The 17,810-nt window shown below is 37.3% G+C and overlaps 1 pseudogene; it reads left to right on the top strand.

Moving 5' to 3' along the window:
• Positions 1–3,403: 3,403 nt before the first annotated feature.
• Positions 3,404–13,965, top strand: LOC122148165 (annotated as a pseudogene).
• Positions 13,966–17,810: the final 3,845 nt, after the last annotated feature.

Raw genomic sequence — 17,810 nt, 5'->3', positions numbered from 1 at the left:
TATATATATATATATATATATATATATATATATATATATATATATATATATTTATTTATTTATTTATTTATTTATTTATATGCTATGTATGTATGTATTGTGCTCGATGAAACAGAGTAAATCATATAAACTAATATAAATATAAAAGTAAATCATATAAAAATGCTATTGTGAATTTGGCTGTATTATTTTATAAATATTGTTTATGCATATCATGGCATCCTCACAGTACTTCCCATTTTTTTATTGTAAATCTTGTTCACAGGGAAAGCCCTATAGGAGACATTAAAAGCCTATAGTCACAGATTTCTGCACAAGAGTGGGGTGGAAAAGGATGACTATGAGGAAGGGAGGCCAGTGGCACGTGTCCAGATTAAACGTAATCCCAGCACAGGATGCCAAACAAGGCTTCAGGTGAGAGAGGAGCTCCAACGGGACGAGAAATAGGAGGGGGTGGGAGGAAAGACAGGTGGCCAGAAAGACAAGAGAAGAGGGAGAGTGAGGAGGTGTTGCTTGGATTTGCCCTAATATAATGATGCCCACTAGAATGGGACTAAAGGACAGATTCAAATGTATAATTGTTATTGCAATACAGTGTTCTGAAATATTGTTCAAATTAAATACATTGTATCTTAATATTTACAATACAACTTTAAGATATTTTGTAAATATGAATATAGAATGTAATATATTAATATATATATAACATTTTAATATAAATGTAATTTATTTCTGCAATGAACAAGCTGAATTTTCATTCTAATAAGATTTTTTTTAAACATTTCGTAAACTTATCACCAAATTGGTTATGCTGCTTGATATTTTCAGGATTCTTTGAGAAACAGAAAGTTTAAAGAATAGAATTTATTAGAAATAAAATATTTGAAATTTACATTTGTCTTTACTGTCACATTTTATCAATTGAATGTATCCTTGCAGAGTAAATGTAGAAGGTAAGTTTCCCTGTGAAGTGATGAATTAATGCACACTTGTTTCTTATGATGCTTGAGGTGCCCTTCAGACTGAAAATTCACACCATGCCGTTTGGAATATCACTTATATCACTTAATATCTTACCAAAAACTTGTGACTGCTTTATGGGGCACATTTGAGTGATGCAAACATACACAGAGAAAGAAATGTAGTGCAGAGATTGAAACATGTCTCTGTAGTCTGTGCGAATGGGATTATGGGGAAGCTGTAATCTGACCATCCCATGTGGGGTAAGAGTGTCTTACTCAAGGCTGTTCCGGGGTAAAAACAGCAAGGGTTGGGGGGAGGGGAGGATGATATCTGCTAACCAGTTAACAAGTTCACCAGCTAATCCTGAAGTGGGATTGGGTGACCTCCAACCATGCACTGATAATACATTTCTGAGTGAGTGAGTGAGTGAGTGAGTGAGTGAGTGAGTGAGTGAGTGAGTGAGTGAGTGAGTGAGTGGGGGGGGAAAAAAAGAATTTCTTTAGTGGTGACGCAAAAACCGGATTTATTATTTTAATTAAGCATCTCACTCGAGTGAGACCAGCAAAGCCATAATTATGCTAAAATACCCAACAGTCGACTGCCTCTTTTCTTTCTCATGTTAATCAGAAAGAAATGTGTGTATGCCGTAAGCAGTCAAAGCTTAACGAGACTCTCAACTGTGGCATAGATGCCTTCACGAAACAAATCAATGTTTAAAACTAACCTGTCAAACCCGGTGCCAAAACCACTAGGCCAATCCCTTCAGAAATGGCCTTAATTAATCTCTGATTACCTCATCCCATGAATCCATTTATCACTTGCACTCACCTTTTCTCTCTTTGAATACCTACCTATATTACCTTCTCTCTGGTTCTCAACCTGCTGTAATCTGTCATTAACAAAAATCCCTCCTGCATATTCAGAATCCTGTGATATGAACCTCTTGCTGGTACGAGCAGCATCTGCCAAGAGCGTAAATGTAAACGATCAGATGTTAATGGCTTTCTAATGGTAACTAGGAGAACGAATAGCTTCAAATCCCCCCCCCCTCGTCCTTTTTGAGAGACCTCGTCTTTTTTTTTTTTTTTTGCTCCAATCCATGAGCCATCTAACAACAGTTTTGTTGCCATTTACAGAAACACCAGATCAGCATCCCACCACCCACTCTGAGTTCAAAGACCTCAGGATAAGAAACACAAATACAAAACCACAGAAAGAGAGATTTCTTGATTGAATGCATAAATTTTAATGCAATCTACAGTATTTTGACATTCCAAAATTCCTATACCTATATATACACACAATCTGACAGGAATCATTTCATATTTCTCAGTATTTAACCATCAGTATATCTGTTTCACAGCTTCTCACAGCTTCCATGAACCAGTGATTTCCTCGAGTTTTGTTTTAGCACTGCTGCTCTTGCCAGTGTGCATTTGGTAATTATATCTCATTTGCAAACCAATTTCAAAGCTTCTCTTTCTACCCTCAACACCTCTACAGGTGACACCATACCTTCTCTTTTTCTCAGATAAGAGGCTACAGTTATAAAAGTGAAAATAGCAAATGACAAATAAAAAGCCAGCTTTTTGTCTTTGTCTTTCATCCTTCTAGTCTGAACATGCATGGTGTAATGTTTATTTACTTTTAAAAACCTGAAAAATACCCTTTTTTAACAAATGTTCATGATGCAATGCTTACACAATACATATGTATGGATGGATGGAAGTGTGTCTGTCTTCTAAAAATATGGTTGAAATAAACAGAGCGCTTTCGAGGAGTATCTGCAATCCAAACACAGAAAAGAAAGGCCACACTTGCTGACATTACAGCTACGAATCTTAAAGTAAAGTTTATGGGATTCTGTGGATCACTGTTGGTCTACATGTTAACCTTGTTTAATATTTCAGTGCAGCGAATACATTTGACTTGAAGAGTGATGCACAGCATCAGTACATGCATACATAGTATAGTGAATTTAATGTTGGATGATGACCTGAAGTGATACATTTGCTGCTTTTTCATGAAGCTGTCTTGAATTAAATGAGGAAGGTTTAGAGGCAGTGCCTTTATTTTGACAGTTGTCACTGAATAAAGCCACCACTGCAATGGAAAGAAATAATGCAAGTATTTGCATGCACAGAAATAGCAATAATCATGATGAATGGATTCCAGATGCTAATTTTAATGTATGCAGCCGCGCTCCTCTACGACAGCACACAGATGCTCAGTTTTGCTATGCCGGCAGACGTAGTGACGGGGGTGCTGGAAACTTATTTGCATGCCGAACTGCTATCTTAATGTGGATATTTATTTTAATTTAATTTCTTACCCGCACATACCGCACGAGAGGCTTTTGTGGCAAAGTCATATTAACCTCTGGCTAGTTAATATTCATCTGGCAAAGCCCCCCCCCCCCCCAAGAACTTGATGAATATTCATGAGATGGGCGAGGGCGTCCCCTCACTTTTCCCTTCCAGCTCCATGGCGCCCCCGTGGAAATGTTTATTTTTGCAAGAAGGAGCGCACGCGGCCATCATCATCATCCTCATCGTCCTGAGCGCGTGACAGTCGCTCAGCTCAATATGGCAAACAAGAGCATTTTGCCCAATAAAAAATGCTCTCTAAAGGGCAGGGAGGAGAAAATGGTCGTGGTGGGTAGATTCCATCTCTTGTAATATGCGGCTGCCACACAGCAGGGTGATGTCAAGGGATACCAATATTAAAGCAGGCTGATTTGACACTTGTGCGTTTCACATAGAATAAACTCTCCTATGGCACAGTACATAGACAGAAACCTCTGCATTCAAAGAAAAAACATGGTAACCAGAATATCAGCAAAATAACATGCGTAGTTACTAATATCATAATAAATTCATATAGAATCTCATTCATACACCGTAAGAAGCTTTAAAGCTCTGTAATTTTGTATAAGTGATCTGATGAGACGAGATAAACTACCACAGTTGTATTGTGACAGGGTCATTTCTACAATTCGGCGCATCTTGGGCTTTGAAACTTTATTTTTTGTCCTAACAGAACAGGTTTTTTTGGACAAATTGCATAATAGCCTAATAATCTTATAAAAACTGTCAAAACTTAGTGAGGCATGTCACCCAATCTTATTTGATAGTAAATTAGTGATAATTTTTTGAACAATAAGTTAATTAATATAATTTTATTATAATTTTAATAACATTTAAATAGATCATCACATTAACAAAATTGTCTTTAAAATATTGTTTGAAAGTAAAATCTGGGAATAGAATATATATATATAAATGTATTTATGTAATTATTTACATAACAAGATGGACAGTAACTCATAACTACTTTACTATCAGTATTAATTTTGCACAAACTCAAATTTTTAAATTATTAAAATGGTTAAAAGTGGCAAAAAAGGGTGCAGCATTATAAAGTCTTCTCTAACATGCACTATGAATAAAGTTTTCTCTATAAAGAATTTGTATTGAAATTCCCTCATTAGTAACATTATAAATGGCATAATTTGTAATTCGGGGACATAAAAGACACTGAATTGCACAACTGACCCAGTAACAATACTAACCATAATAATTGATTACTTTGATTACTGTAGCATAGTTTTATAAAGACAAACAACAAAGATGTTTTTCATTAGCACAGTGACTAAAAACAACTGACTCTTTTGGATGGTCAATGTGATTCTCAGTGATGTCAAATGTTAAATCATTAGCCTGTGATGCTCTGATGAGGACTATAACATTTAGTGTGTTAGCGAAGCCCACATTCACTGCTTTTACATGTCTGCTATGGTTAGATGAAAAGGATCATAAAAATTGCATCAGTCCTTGGCTTACTTGGTAGGACTGAGTCTTTTTTAGAGTAAAACTAGGCACAGTTGGCTAGGCACTCTCTGCCCTTATTCCAAAAATGGAGTTACCTACTGTAAATAAATAAATGTTTGCAGTCACCAGTAAACAATAAACCAGGTGATTATGTGCCTTTAGATATAACCATGACAGTTTTGCCGGCCTGATGCATCCTGGGAGTTCTGGTGCCGTAGCAGTGTCCAGGGGCCCATCTGTGCATTATGCGCATGAAAGCTCCGCCCCCGTCACGCATTCCCGGCCCTTCTGTCGAAGCAGCTCGCTGTCACGGCATGGCGGAAGCTTCCGGGCCTCTGCATCTATGGGGGGTGGAACAGGGTTTTGGGGAGGATGATCAAACCTTACCTGCTGTTGCCATGCTGGCACAGTTTCGGCCCTGAACAGCCTGAGAAAACGTAATGATGTCATCACCACAGTCACGCCTCTCTATTTAAATGTCTCTATTAGCAGTGTATTTAAATGTGATGTATCCAGTATGCATTTCTTTAGATGTTGATGTTTTTGTGCCCAGCATTTGCACGCAAATCTCTTTAAAAACAGTTTATTTTACTTTTACATTTTAGTATTGTAGTATCTGAGCAGATCAGCTTGAAGAATAGCTTGAAATTTAATGGAAAAATACATGATTAGGATTTAAATTTATTCAGTTTAAGTTAATGAATAATATTGGTTGTTTTAGTTATGTTCAGTCTTGTCAGTTGTGTCTGTATCATTAGCATTACTTGTGACTCAAATAGGCCGTATTTGGGGAAATTATTCTTTCATTGTGTGTATATCCTCTGAAATGATGCATTCTACCTCATTGCCATTTAGAGACCAATTTCATCTGACTTTGGAGAAGAAACAAGTTCTGCAAAGAGTGACTGGGTGACTGCTATTAGTTTTCCATCACCCTCCACACAGAAGTATTTAGCAGATGCTTTTTATCCAAAGCAACATAGAATACACAAATAGGAGGATCAGTTCGCTGTTAACAGGCTATAGTTAAGAGCTTTGCTCAAGGGCACAGTGGTGACGAGTAAAACTGTAATCAAAGTAGATCTCCAGATCCTGAGCTTCCCCTTCCTAACTGTAACTTTGTGTTAGTAGGCGATTTTCCAAACCTACAATATTCTGCTCAACTTTCACTAGAAGTCATGATCTTTCTGTTTTTTTTTAAGAACAAATCTACATTATGGACTCATTCGGGTCTTCATGCTGAACAAAGCCATGTTTATCAGTGCACCCGTGAATAATTTTATACAGCTATTGTATAAAAACCCATTTTTTGCTTCATCAAGTCATTCAGAAAGTTGACATATGTTTGCTTAGGGTCTGAAAATACTGTTTTTCTACAATTGTATCGGTTAGCTTATGTTTTGTCTCGGGCATCAGAATGCTGGAGGTGTTCCACAGATTACGTGCACTATCTTGCAAACTGTAGCAATGAGGGGGGCCAGCCTTCACCATAGCAACCGGAAATGGTTGCTTGGATACAGGTTTGAATAGAAAGTATGGTATGAATGCATCAGCAGTCGCCTCCAGGGGACATACAGGCACTTGAACTTGTCGGTGACTCCAGTGTCTCAGCTGATTCAAGTTGACCCAGCATGAGGTGGTGTGGTGCAGTCCAACAGAAACGGTCTTGAATGTGCAATGTTTAACAAGAATGTGAAGACTGGTTGGTTTAAGACACTTTCATACTGAGATTGCTTTGATTTTTCCTTCATATTCACAGTCATAAACTCAGCAGGTAGGCCTACACACAGTATAGACCTTTTCTTCACAGTAGATTTGTTTATATAGTCACGCTTGAAACAATGAGACATGATTTACCCTCAAGAAAATATGGTTAGATGGATATGAAATCAGGAGAATCAATATTTCACCTAATAGTTGTGTTTATAATTGGATTTAAGTGGGATTACAAAAAGTGAAATAATTTGCAATTGGTTAAAAATTTTGCTTCCGTTCAATTTACCAATTCTAGATTCTAGATTGAATCTTCGGCAACTTTAAGTTGTCTGAATTTTGCAAATAAGATCTGATGGAGTTTGCATTTCAGAAATTCACCACTCATGTCTTGAATGTTGAATACAAAGATGGCTAAGGTGCCACAAAGCAAAACAAAGCCCCAGACCCAAAGCCAGTGATATGCATCCAACCAATCACGATTGACTGATATGCCCATGTTATAGAGGGCAAGTTTTAGAGCCGTGTAATCCTTAAGTCTTAAAAAGCGTTGGCTGCATTGACAACAGAAACGTGCTGTAATAGCCCAAGTTCATGTTAAGTCCTTGGGTCATGAGAAAGATGTTGCGTTGAGGGATTCTGAAGGGTCATTCCAGTGCCATGATGATGGATGGGCAAACTTCCAATTAAATGTAAAAAAAAAAAAAAAAAAAAAAAAACCCTGGAGGAATAGAGTTGTGAGTTCTGATACTTAACAAGGCTATTTCTTTTTCTTCTGTTTGCCGGAACACAATTCATCCCAAATTAGGTCCCGGAACATATCCCCCCCCCAAATTAGGTCCATTTTAGCCAAAGTTTCGGAGAAGAAAAGTCCTTTTACCAATCTCGTCGCTCCATAAAAAGTCCTCTTCTGGTTCTTTTGTGCTTTCCTGCCTTCCTTTGCCTCGCTTTATTTGTTTCCTCTTTTTTTCCTGTTGTCTTCACTGTCCTTTTTTCGGCAGAGTGGTTGGTGCTATGGTGTTGGCGAAGGCGTCTTTTGGCACAGTCACAGGGCACTGTTAAAGGAGGCAGACTGGCACCTCCTGGACCCATGCCAGAGCTCCTCGGGAGAAATACCCACTGCTGTGTTTGGTGTGTGAGAGAGAGATACATAGAACAGGGAGAGAGAGAGAGTGAGAGAAAGGCATTATGGGAATGTGAATGGAGGAGGTTGGAGAGTGGTAGAGAGAGAGAAAACACTAGGTTTGTGGTGCCAGAGCTTTTGTGGATGTTGGTTGTGTTGGCGTGTTCTTGGCCGGGTTCACTTTATTCCAGTTTGTTTGTTACATTATTTTTTTTCACTCTTCATTGGATGGAGTGGCTGTGTGTTCATCTGCTGCCAAAAGGCGCGATGGAATGAAAGACAAAAAACATGTAGCTCCATATTTCTGCCACTCTAATGTGTTGCGCATCCCTCTCTTTTATTCTTCTGCCCATTACTGTCTTCATCACTCACTCCGAAATTCATTTATCCTCCATTTCTCACCTTCTTTATTTGGACAGTGTGTTTTTCTTTTCTTTTCAGATCCTCCCTCGCAGAAATTAGAAATGGCGTAATTGTACGCTTGGCTGGCAGGTCAGTGCCAGGTGGTCTGTTCAAACATTGTGAGATTTGGCAAATGTGACTGCAAAGGTGTGTGTATTTGATGCACAAGTCTTCACCCCGCAAGAATAAAGAAAGCTTTACTTGTCAAAGTGACAAAACAAACTGCTCTTTTTATCTTGATTTGGTAGCATGGCTTTTGTCTGCCTGGTTGTCTTTGTCTCTCAGTTGTTTGCTTGTTATCTCATTTCCTTGTATATTAAGCAGTGCTCTTTGTTGTGGTCAGTGTGCAAAACAGGTTAAAGTTTTGCAAAAGAAACCAAATGCACTTTGTGCTTGAATTCGCCTGTGTACTATTCACAGTGCTTGTGAATAATAAAATTCAGTGAGCCAACTAGTCTGACATCTGGCTAGTGATATTGGTTTATGTAGGGGTTTATTTTATTTTAGTTAGAATGCTACGCTTTAGCTGTTATCTGCATGGTAAAACCCTCTCAGGAAGTTTTTGCTACTTTCAAGTTCCTTTTATAAAGCACTGCTGTAACAGACAGCTTTAGGTTTTTGTCCATCGTGTCCTGCCTTACTCGGTTTTTTTTTGTTTTATTTATTTTTATTTTTTTACTTAAGCATCTTGTCACAAGTGTTGCATTTTTAAGACACTGGCCTTGCTTTCACCTGGTATTAAAGGGTTACTCCATCCCAAAATGAAAATTTTGTCATTATTCACTTACCCCCATGTCGTTCCAAACCCGTAAAAGATTTATTCCTCTTCAGAACACAATTTAAGATATTTTGGATGAAAACATGGAGGCTTGAGACTGTCCCATAGACTGCCAAATAAATAACAGTGTCAAGGTCGAAGCAACGAAGCTTTTACGAGTTTGGAACGACATGGGGTAAATGAATAATGATACAATTTTCATTTTGGGATGGAGTATCCCTTTAAGGTGTGATTTCAGTGATCCAATCACAAGTGATCAGCTGAGGCTTAAACTGTTTTTTTTTTTCAGTTTCAGATGCGCCTCTTGTGACCAGTGCTGTTTAGATTTCCTTGTGAGACTTCCCTCTTATTTCTTCACACTCTACATCACAAATACTGTTGACTGAACAAACCCATGTTATGGGATTACAAGTGACTGGGAAAGGAAGCAAATTAAAATGATTTTAAAAAGCGGTCTGTGTTTTGTTACAACTGAGCTGATTTGAAAAATAGTGTCTAAACTAGGAAACCAATCCAGTTGAATGCATTTTCGTGTACCCCAAAACATTTTAGATGCCTTTTATACTGTTGTTTAGCGTCATCTTAATGACAGATGTAAACAGGGCCAGTTTTAAAAATAAAAATAGTCCAACTTTTAAAAATGCTTAATTTTGTTACATTCTGCTGTGCTTTATCTAGCTGTTTTTGAATGCAAAAATCTATGAACAAAGTATCTGATCAGGATCATGAATTCAAAACCAGTCTAACTGTTCTGGAACTCCATTTAGTCGACTAGTGTTTTTTTTGTAATTCCATAAATTCCAATTTTATGTATTCTGAACAAAATGAGATATGCTTGCCCTTGCAGAATGCTAATGCTAGGTGGATTGCTAGGGTGTTCTGGGTGGTTGCTTACTAACCTAAATCAAAAGTTTGGCACGGGGGTGTTGATAAATAAAACAATCCCATGGTACACTGGGTTGAACATTTAAATCAAGCTGGGTGAAGTTATGAGCTGAGAGCGTGATGATCCAGTGGCGTTACGAAGTTTTACTGGCAAGCTCTTTTTAATGCTTGTCATTGGTTGAACATTTTTATAACAATAATAACTAAAAATAATAAAGAAAAAAAATAATAGATAAATTAAGACTTGACAATTTCAACACCCATACTCTGCCATACTCTGCCATACGGAAGTGCCGCCCCTGGCATCTCCAAATCTCTATTATATTCTGGTTTCTAGATATGGCTCAGGTAAGTCCATTTATGCCCGTCAGGAGTCTAATCGCTTAGGAAAGTAAAAGCATACTTCTCCTTAGCAAGACACAAGATTTGAGGCATCATTCATGCCCAAAGCAAAAGCAGTGCAGGATATGTTACATGCCAAAGTTTAATACTTTGCTACGCTAGGCTAACTTTCATACCAAGCTTTTGCAATTGGTAATGGACAGATTTTCAGTATTAAGGTCATAATCGTATATATTTTAAACTTTAGGGAGATTAAAGGGGGAATGAGGTGCACTATTGTGTGTGTTTGTGGGACCATGACACATTTCTTCATCCATATGCTAATATTAGTACGCTGTGTGTAAACCACTATCCTTTGATGCCTGGAGATTTAGGTGGTAAATCACTTGAGTCTTCTTAGCTCTAATCCTCCCCACATCTGTGCCCCTTTTCTCTTCCTCTTTACTGCCCTAATTCCAGTATGGCATAGTTGGCCTCATCCATCCAACTCAGGAAACATTTTGTTTGTCCACCCTTTTTCTCCCTTGTGGCCTAATCCACTGCAGGTTTTTCCACAGGGCTTTCAGAGAGCTGATGTCTCCTTCCGATGCATTTGCATCACTCGTGATTTGTGAATTTCTCTGGATGGTTTAGAGGTGTGTGTGTGTGTGTTGGGTGGGGGGAGGTTCAGCAGTGTAATCTGCTAAGTGTCTCCCACTGCAGAAACAGCAGCACTGATTCAGCTTAGCCTGAGCAGACCAGGCAAATCTGCAGTAATCCTTGCCACAGAACCCAGTCTGACAGTCCCACCATCTGGAACAGCGCCACTTCGTGCGTACGTACACCCCATTGATTACAGAACATTTCTATTGCTGTCTTTCTCTGTTTCTGCAGAAAAGCACGCAGCAAATGGGAACCTCACAGTGAAGCTGTTTCCTGACGGCATGGAGATGATCATGCTTGGCGAGTTTGGAGAATATCATATTGCAGAGTTCCTTGGATGCAATTAATGTATTGCTTCCTAAAGTACCACTTGTGTCAGAGTAGTGGCTCATGGGAGACCTGGGTTGGAGTCCAGCCTGGGTTATGTTCCAGTCTCATTTCTCCATCTATCCTCTTGTCTTCTTTTTGTCAAGTGGCAATAAAAATGTGGCTAAAAGCTCATTTAAATTATTCAGTTGAAATGTCAGTATCCAAACATAGTAGTTTTGTTCCAAGACCTAGTGAGCTGCCTATATAGACAACTACCTAGCATCCTAACTGAAATGGATCCTTATACAATAGCATTCAAATTTTGGGCTTGTCTTTGAAATAAGTCTCTTATGCTCACCAAAGCTGCACTGTAAAAAATGATTGTGATTTTAACAGTAAAAGACTGTAATAATGCTGCAGTAAAAACCTGTTAACTGGTTAACAGTAAATTTCCATACTATATTCGCTGAATAGATGTAATTACATTTAATGTGATTTTACAGTAAAATACTGTTAAAAATACAGTTTTTGGAAGTGAAAAAAAGTCATTGTATCATTTACAGTGACAAACCGTAAATTGACACTCCCAGTATTCCCTGCAAGATTTTTTTTGTTGTTGTTGAAATAACATGCTTCTTCTTAGTTTTTTTTCTTATCAGTTGTGTACATTAGGGTTTAATCTTACATCTGATGTTGTTAAATTAATGTTTATTGCATTATTTCAGTATCGTGTGTCACCATGATGGAGTTTAGTGTTTGTGTGAATGACACTGTGCAACTCCTATATATAAGTTTTGCCCTCCTCAGCTCGTAGAAAAGCTGTTTGTGATGAGCTTTGGTTCATCATGTGACTTTTTCTCATCACCACCAGTTTTTGGTGGTTATCAGTGCATTGCAATGGTTCAATGTTGGTTTATTAACATTACATCAGTTAATTTAAGTTAATAATTTAAAACCTAAAAATCTAAAACCATACTACCATATTTTAAACTCTTAAGCTCTATTCCACTATAAAACTAAAAATGTCACTGATTGTTTTTGTTTTTTTTTCAATGAAATTTAAAGTTTTTGTTTTTTTTTACGTTTTGCATTTGATCAAAAATACAATAAAAATTGTGATTTTGTGAAATATTACAAATTAAAACTTTTCTGTTTTAATCTATTTTAAATAGTGTTGTCAATGTAATTTAAAAAACGAATTAATCACTTTTTAAAAAAATAAGTACTTTTATATTGCAATAATTTCACACTCAATCTTCAAATTAATGTAGAAACAACATACAGTAAGGACAGTTTATTTTTAATATTTGTTTAATGTCATCGTATTTATCACTGAAAGCGAGTATCACTGATACCAATACTACTGATGTCTCTATGAAATGTTTTTCCCCCTAATATTTAACTATTGACTATAGCCATTCAACATTACAGTATATTTGAGAGCTATCAATTTGAACATTTATTAGACATTAAAAAATAACAACTTCAAATTTAAGTAAACTTAAAACAATCTTCGCATAAACCCATTAAAATAAACGTCATATTTAGCTACTTGTGCCCTTTAGCAAGTAGGAAACATACAGAAATTGCATAAAGTTATGAAACACTAAATTCTAAACTTTGATTAACAGACATCACTGCAGCTAGGGTAAATGTTAGTTTGGCTGCTGGACATGACACAGGTCTGATTGTATTTTCTCACAACTCTTCACCTTTTCTGACTCCCTTCAGGTCTTAAAGTCTAATAATGAGCTGGCGAGTTGAATTGGGTGTGTTAGAAGTGTTAGATGAGGGAGACAGTGCTGGGGTGCACCAGGACAGTTTTGAAAAACACTGCATTTCAGAGACATGTTCTTAAATGTGACTCATATATAACAAATACTTACATGCATTACATGCACTTCATGACCTAACTGACAACATAATTATGACAGTTTCTTTTGCGCTTGATATAGGCTACAGGCCTATAGGCCTACAACCCTAGTAGCTCCAGCCCTGCTTTAATTGAGTTAAACATATTTAATGCATTAAACTGAAAAAAATGAATCTGCTATGCATTCTATTTGGTTTAATAAACATTTCTTAACGCAGTCAGTGACTGTTAAATCAGTTGTGCTGCTTAATATTTTTATGCTACATTTTTTTACATGATTCTTTGATGGATAGTTCAAAAGAACAGCATTTGTGTGAAATAGGAATATTTTGTTAATGTATCCTTGCTGAGTAAAATTATTAATTTCTTTCCTTCAGTTTTTTTTTTTACTTACCTCAGACTTTTTAATTGTAGTGTAAGTGCTCCACAGGCCACAAGTTTCTCAACGTTCGCAAGTGCATTTCACACAAAGCATCAAAAGCTTGCAATTTATTCCAGTTGAGATTCATGTGTGATAAACTAATACGCACAAAAATATGCACACACAGATACTGAATACAATTAGATGAAGGTAAAAAAAAAATGAGATGCAAATATATTATTTATACTAATCAGCTTGTCACAGTGTATTGTGGATTTGTAATCTACATTCAGTGCTGCCTTAGAATTGTTTTGTGTGCCTTACGAGTTTTGGGGAAAAGGTTTTGTTTTGATTGGGTCACAGAGTATCAACATTGTCTGAATTAGATTTTTGTAGTTTGTAAAAATATATTGATCAGCAGTAGCATTAAGATGTCAAAAAGACATAGTTAGGAAGGTCTTTATAGAGGAGCCAAAAATGATATATTTTTTTTTATTTATCCACAAAATATTCAGTTTTGTCTCTTTTTGAGTTGTTCCTGTAATTATTGTTATTTGATGCCTCTGTCCCATTTTTGTTCAGATACGGGCTGTTTTTGGGGAGTAGAGAGGCACTGCTGGAGTATTTCTGGTGTGTTCTCTATACAAGTGGGCTACTCTGGGGGCTTCACACCTAACTCTACCTACCATGAAGTGTGTTCAGATTAGTCCCAGCCACACAAACACAGCCGATCCAATACAGATATGCATATAGACACATGCCCAAATACATTTTCCCCACTTCCTTTTTGCTGCTACATGTTTGTTCACTTCCCATATCAGAGGTCTCTGATGACACTTTTCCCAACCGTAAGTCACAAACACTGGAGCAGCTTCACTGTACCCAGATTAGTGCTTCGCTGCAGCCTTCACCAAAACATTCCCTTCATCTGCAGTGAACTACCCAGAGTGCACTGCTCTCTCCCAGATCCGCAGCCCTCCCCCCCTTCCTCTGTATGACCTACTTGTAGCCAGACAGTTAAGAAGAGAAGAGATGGAGGGAGGGATGCAGCTGTGATGTTGCAGTTTCTGTACTGGTCCCAGCAAGAAGATTCTGACTGCAGCTCTGCAGAGGGTTGGCTTTCTCCACACACACACACACAGGCTCTTTTAAGTGTGTAGTGTGGAGAAGACTTGTGGCTGTCAGAATTGCGTTAGGTGTTGGGGTTAATATGTAGACAGGCTTTGTTATTTCTAAGAGCGGCAAATGCATATGCTGATACGGTTTTACACAATTGTTTATTAAAAGTTTGTACACATTTGACAGAATGGTTCGTATGGTCTTAAAAACCTTCTAAAGGTTTATGCTTAAATTCTTGGAAGTAGTTTTGTAGACAAATTTAAATTGTGCCTGAAATTGTTTCTGAATTGGTTTACAAAAGCATTTTAAATGTTTAAGCATTTGCGGGCTCTTCTCTAGTGTAGCTTAGCATCTTAGGATGCACCTCATAAAGTTGGATGAGAGAAGTTTATCTTCATCATAACCATATAAAACATACAAACACGTACACTTATACTACAGTTCAAAAGACAGTATGTTTTTTTAATGTGTTTGAAAGAAGTCTCCCACTGCATTTATTTGATCAAAAATACAGTAAAACTGTAATATTGTTAAAATAAAAAAACAATTAAAAATCTATTATATATTCAAATATAATTTAAAATCTAATAAATAACAGCGAACCAATATCAGCCATGATTACACCAGTCTTCAGTGTCACATAAACCTTTGGAAATCATTGTTAAAAGAACAGAATTTATTTGAAATAGATATCTTTTGTAACAATATTTACATGTCTTTACGGTCACTTTTTATCAATTTTGATGCATCATTACTGTATGGAAGTGTATTTGTTTTGCCATTGCTACATTTATGAGGTTGGTAATTTGCTAAAAATAATTTTCCACATTTTTTGAACAATATTTTAATAATATTTAAATATTTATAACAATATTTGATATGTCATTGTTAATATAATCTGCTGACCTTTAATTGAACTGTAAATTCAACCAAACAGCTGTCGTAACCACTGGATTCAGAATAAGTTGTTAGAACTGATATATGGTAAAAATCTAATGTTTAACCCTAATAATCCTTTTAAATAGCCTGAATTAGCTTAGAGAAACTTCTTGTAGTGAGTTCGTGTGAGGAAAGGAAGAGAAAGATTCATTAAAATCCCTTGCTGTTCCTTTTAAATAGTGGAAAGCTCCTTTTAAATAGCCTGAATTAGCTTAGAGAAACTTCTCAAAGTCTTTTTGGAAAAACAAGCACACCTATTCCCTCACATCTACACGCATGCTCTCACACAGATGTCCATAGAAAGACCCCTAGGTGTGAGATGTAGTGGTCCAAAAGCAAACTGCCCCATGAGGTTAAAACACGGCAGCATCTGTGTGTTCACACTGCCCTTTGCATGTGTATGTGCCGGATGGTCAGGATGATCTCGCGGGAATCTGAACAGCCTTAGACAGGCTATGTTAATGTGTCTGAGACCAATTCAGCCATGAGAGGAAAAGAGACGTTGCATATGTGTGTGCATTAGTGCAAGCATCACCAATTCCTCCAGTCCACTAGAAACAGACCCAATACTGAACACACAGCTGATATTTGCCGTCTGTGTTGTCCTTCAGGTCCTCATTTGAGAATATATCAACCTTGCTGTCTGCCTGCGATCCAGCACTAAGCATGAGACTCAAAAAAACAGATATATGTTTGAATATAATACAGAATATAACTACAGAAAAATGAATTCACTCCATTCAATTAGTTGGTTGATTTGTAAAACTTGTGTGTTTTTGATCCCAGACACATAGACAGATCTTTCTGTCTGTTTGTATCTATCTATCTATCTATCTATCTATCTATCTATCTATCTGTATGTCTGTCTATCCTTCTGTCTCTCCATTCCTCATTCTGTCTGTCTGTCTGTCAGTCTCTGTCCATCTGTCTGATCTAACAGTGTGGCTGCAGCATGAAGCTGTTGTTTAGCTCTCTTTGTTCAGTCACCCTTAAACAGAGAGAGAAGAGAGGAAGAGTCACTCCACTGAAACATTCATAAAGCCTGACCCTGAGGACCCGAAGTGCGCACACACAACTCTTCAGCTCTCCTTCGTCAGCTGGACTGTGGGACTACAGTCTCTGCTTTAATAGTTTATATGACATCTATGGTATGTTCAGTCAGGCCCTCTAATAACTTTTTTGTTTGTATGTTTTCATCCTGGAATGTGCACAAATTCCCTTCGGGGATGAGTAATGCATGTCTGTATATCTGCCAGTTGATGACACGCCCCTAAAACCTGAGTCAGAGCGCCGTTTTAAGGACAGCGAAGTGGTTTTCTGCTTTAAATCTTTCATGTGTCAAATCATCGGTTTGAGCTGACATGATTACCCTGTGTGTTTGGTTCTGTGCCAGCTCTCTAATTCACATCATGTTCTGAAGGTGTCTGAACTTTAAAAAGTCGCCTGGGACAGTGTCACCCTGTCAGCCTGAATGCCCCAGAAGGTAAAGAGTAGAAAATTACTCATAGGAGCCAGGGTTAGTTGTCAGATATGGCCTTCAAATGTGATTAAATATCTACCTTGCTCTGTTTTCTTTTATCTATAAGTATACAAACTGACTAGTACAGGGGTCTCCAAACTCAGTCCAGGAGGGCCGGTGTCCTGAAGAGTTTAGCTCCAACCCTATTTGAACACATCCGAACCAGCTAATTAATGGGTTACTGTACTATGGATACTAGAATCTTCCAGGCAGGTGTGCTGAGGCAAGTTGAAGCTAAACTCTGCAGGACGCCAGCCCTCCAGGACAGAGTTTCGAGACCCCTGGACTAGTCTGTGGGTTATCTGAACAACTGATTGACTAGCTGATCTTAAAGGAGAAGTTCACTGAAAAATTTAAATCTGTCATTATTTACTCTGCAGAATACAAAAGAATATTTTTTGAAGAACGCTGGGGTCCAAACAATATTGACTTTCATTGTGCGGACAAAAATACTTTTCCAAAATACCTTCATTTGTGCTCCACAGAAAAAAAAAATATGGATCAATGTAAGAGTGAGTAAATGATGACAATTTTTAAAAAAAATAAACTGTCCCTTTAAAGATGTTCTGTATAATTAGACTGGCTTAGGACAATGTTTACCCAACCTGATCTGATGTGTTTCTTAGAGGGTGTTTGCATAAGATCCATTCTTGCGTTAGAAAACAGTTAGAATGCAATAGAATGGAACACAAAGCAGAGGTCTCAAGACATGTTTTTTAAAGCTGAAGCGTTTTTAACTTGACACTTCATCTTAAATAGCTTTTGTATACATAGACCAGGTTTATAAAAAAATAGACTGCAAGCAAGAACTTGCAGCCTTTTATTGTGATAAATTATAGACGGGCAAGAAACATACAGGCTAAAAGGTATAACCTTTTACTGCACAAAACTATCATAGTCCTCCCAAAAAGCCTAAAAATTATGAATAATAAAAGACACATTGCTCAAAACAAATGATCAGAACAGACTATTCGATTGTCTGAAAAGGATCAGTTTAGAGATGAGAGGGTTT

Source organism: Cyprinus carpio, chromosome A17, assembly GCF_018340385.1.
Source record: "Cyprinus carpio isolate SPL01 chromosome A17, ASM1834038v1, whole genome shotgun sequence".
NCBI classification, from domain to species: domain Eukaryota; kingdom Metazoa; phylum Chordata; class Actinopteri; order Cypriniformes; family Cyprinidae; genus Cyprinus; species Cyprinus carpio.
The sequence above is the reverse complement of the archived record's forward strand: the minus strand, read 5'-3'. Positions and strand labels throughout refer to the sequence as shown.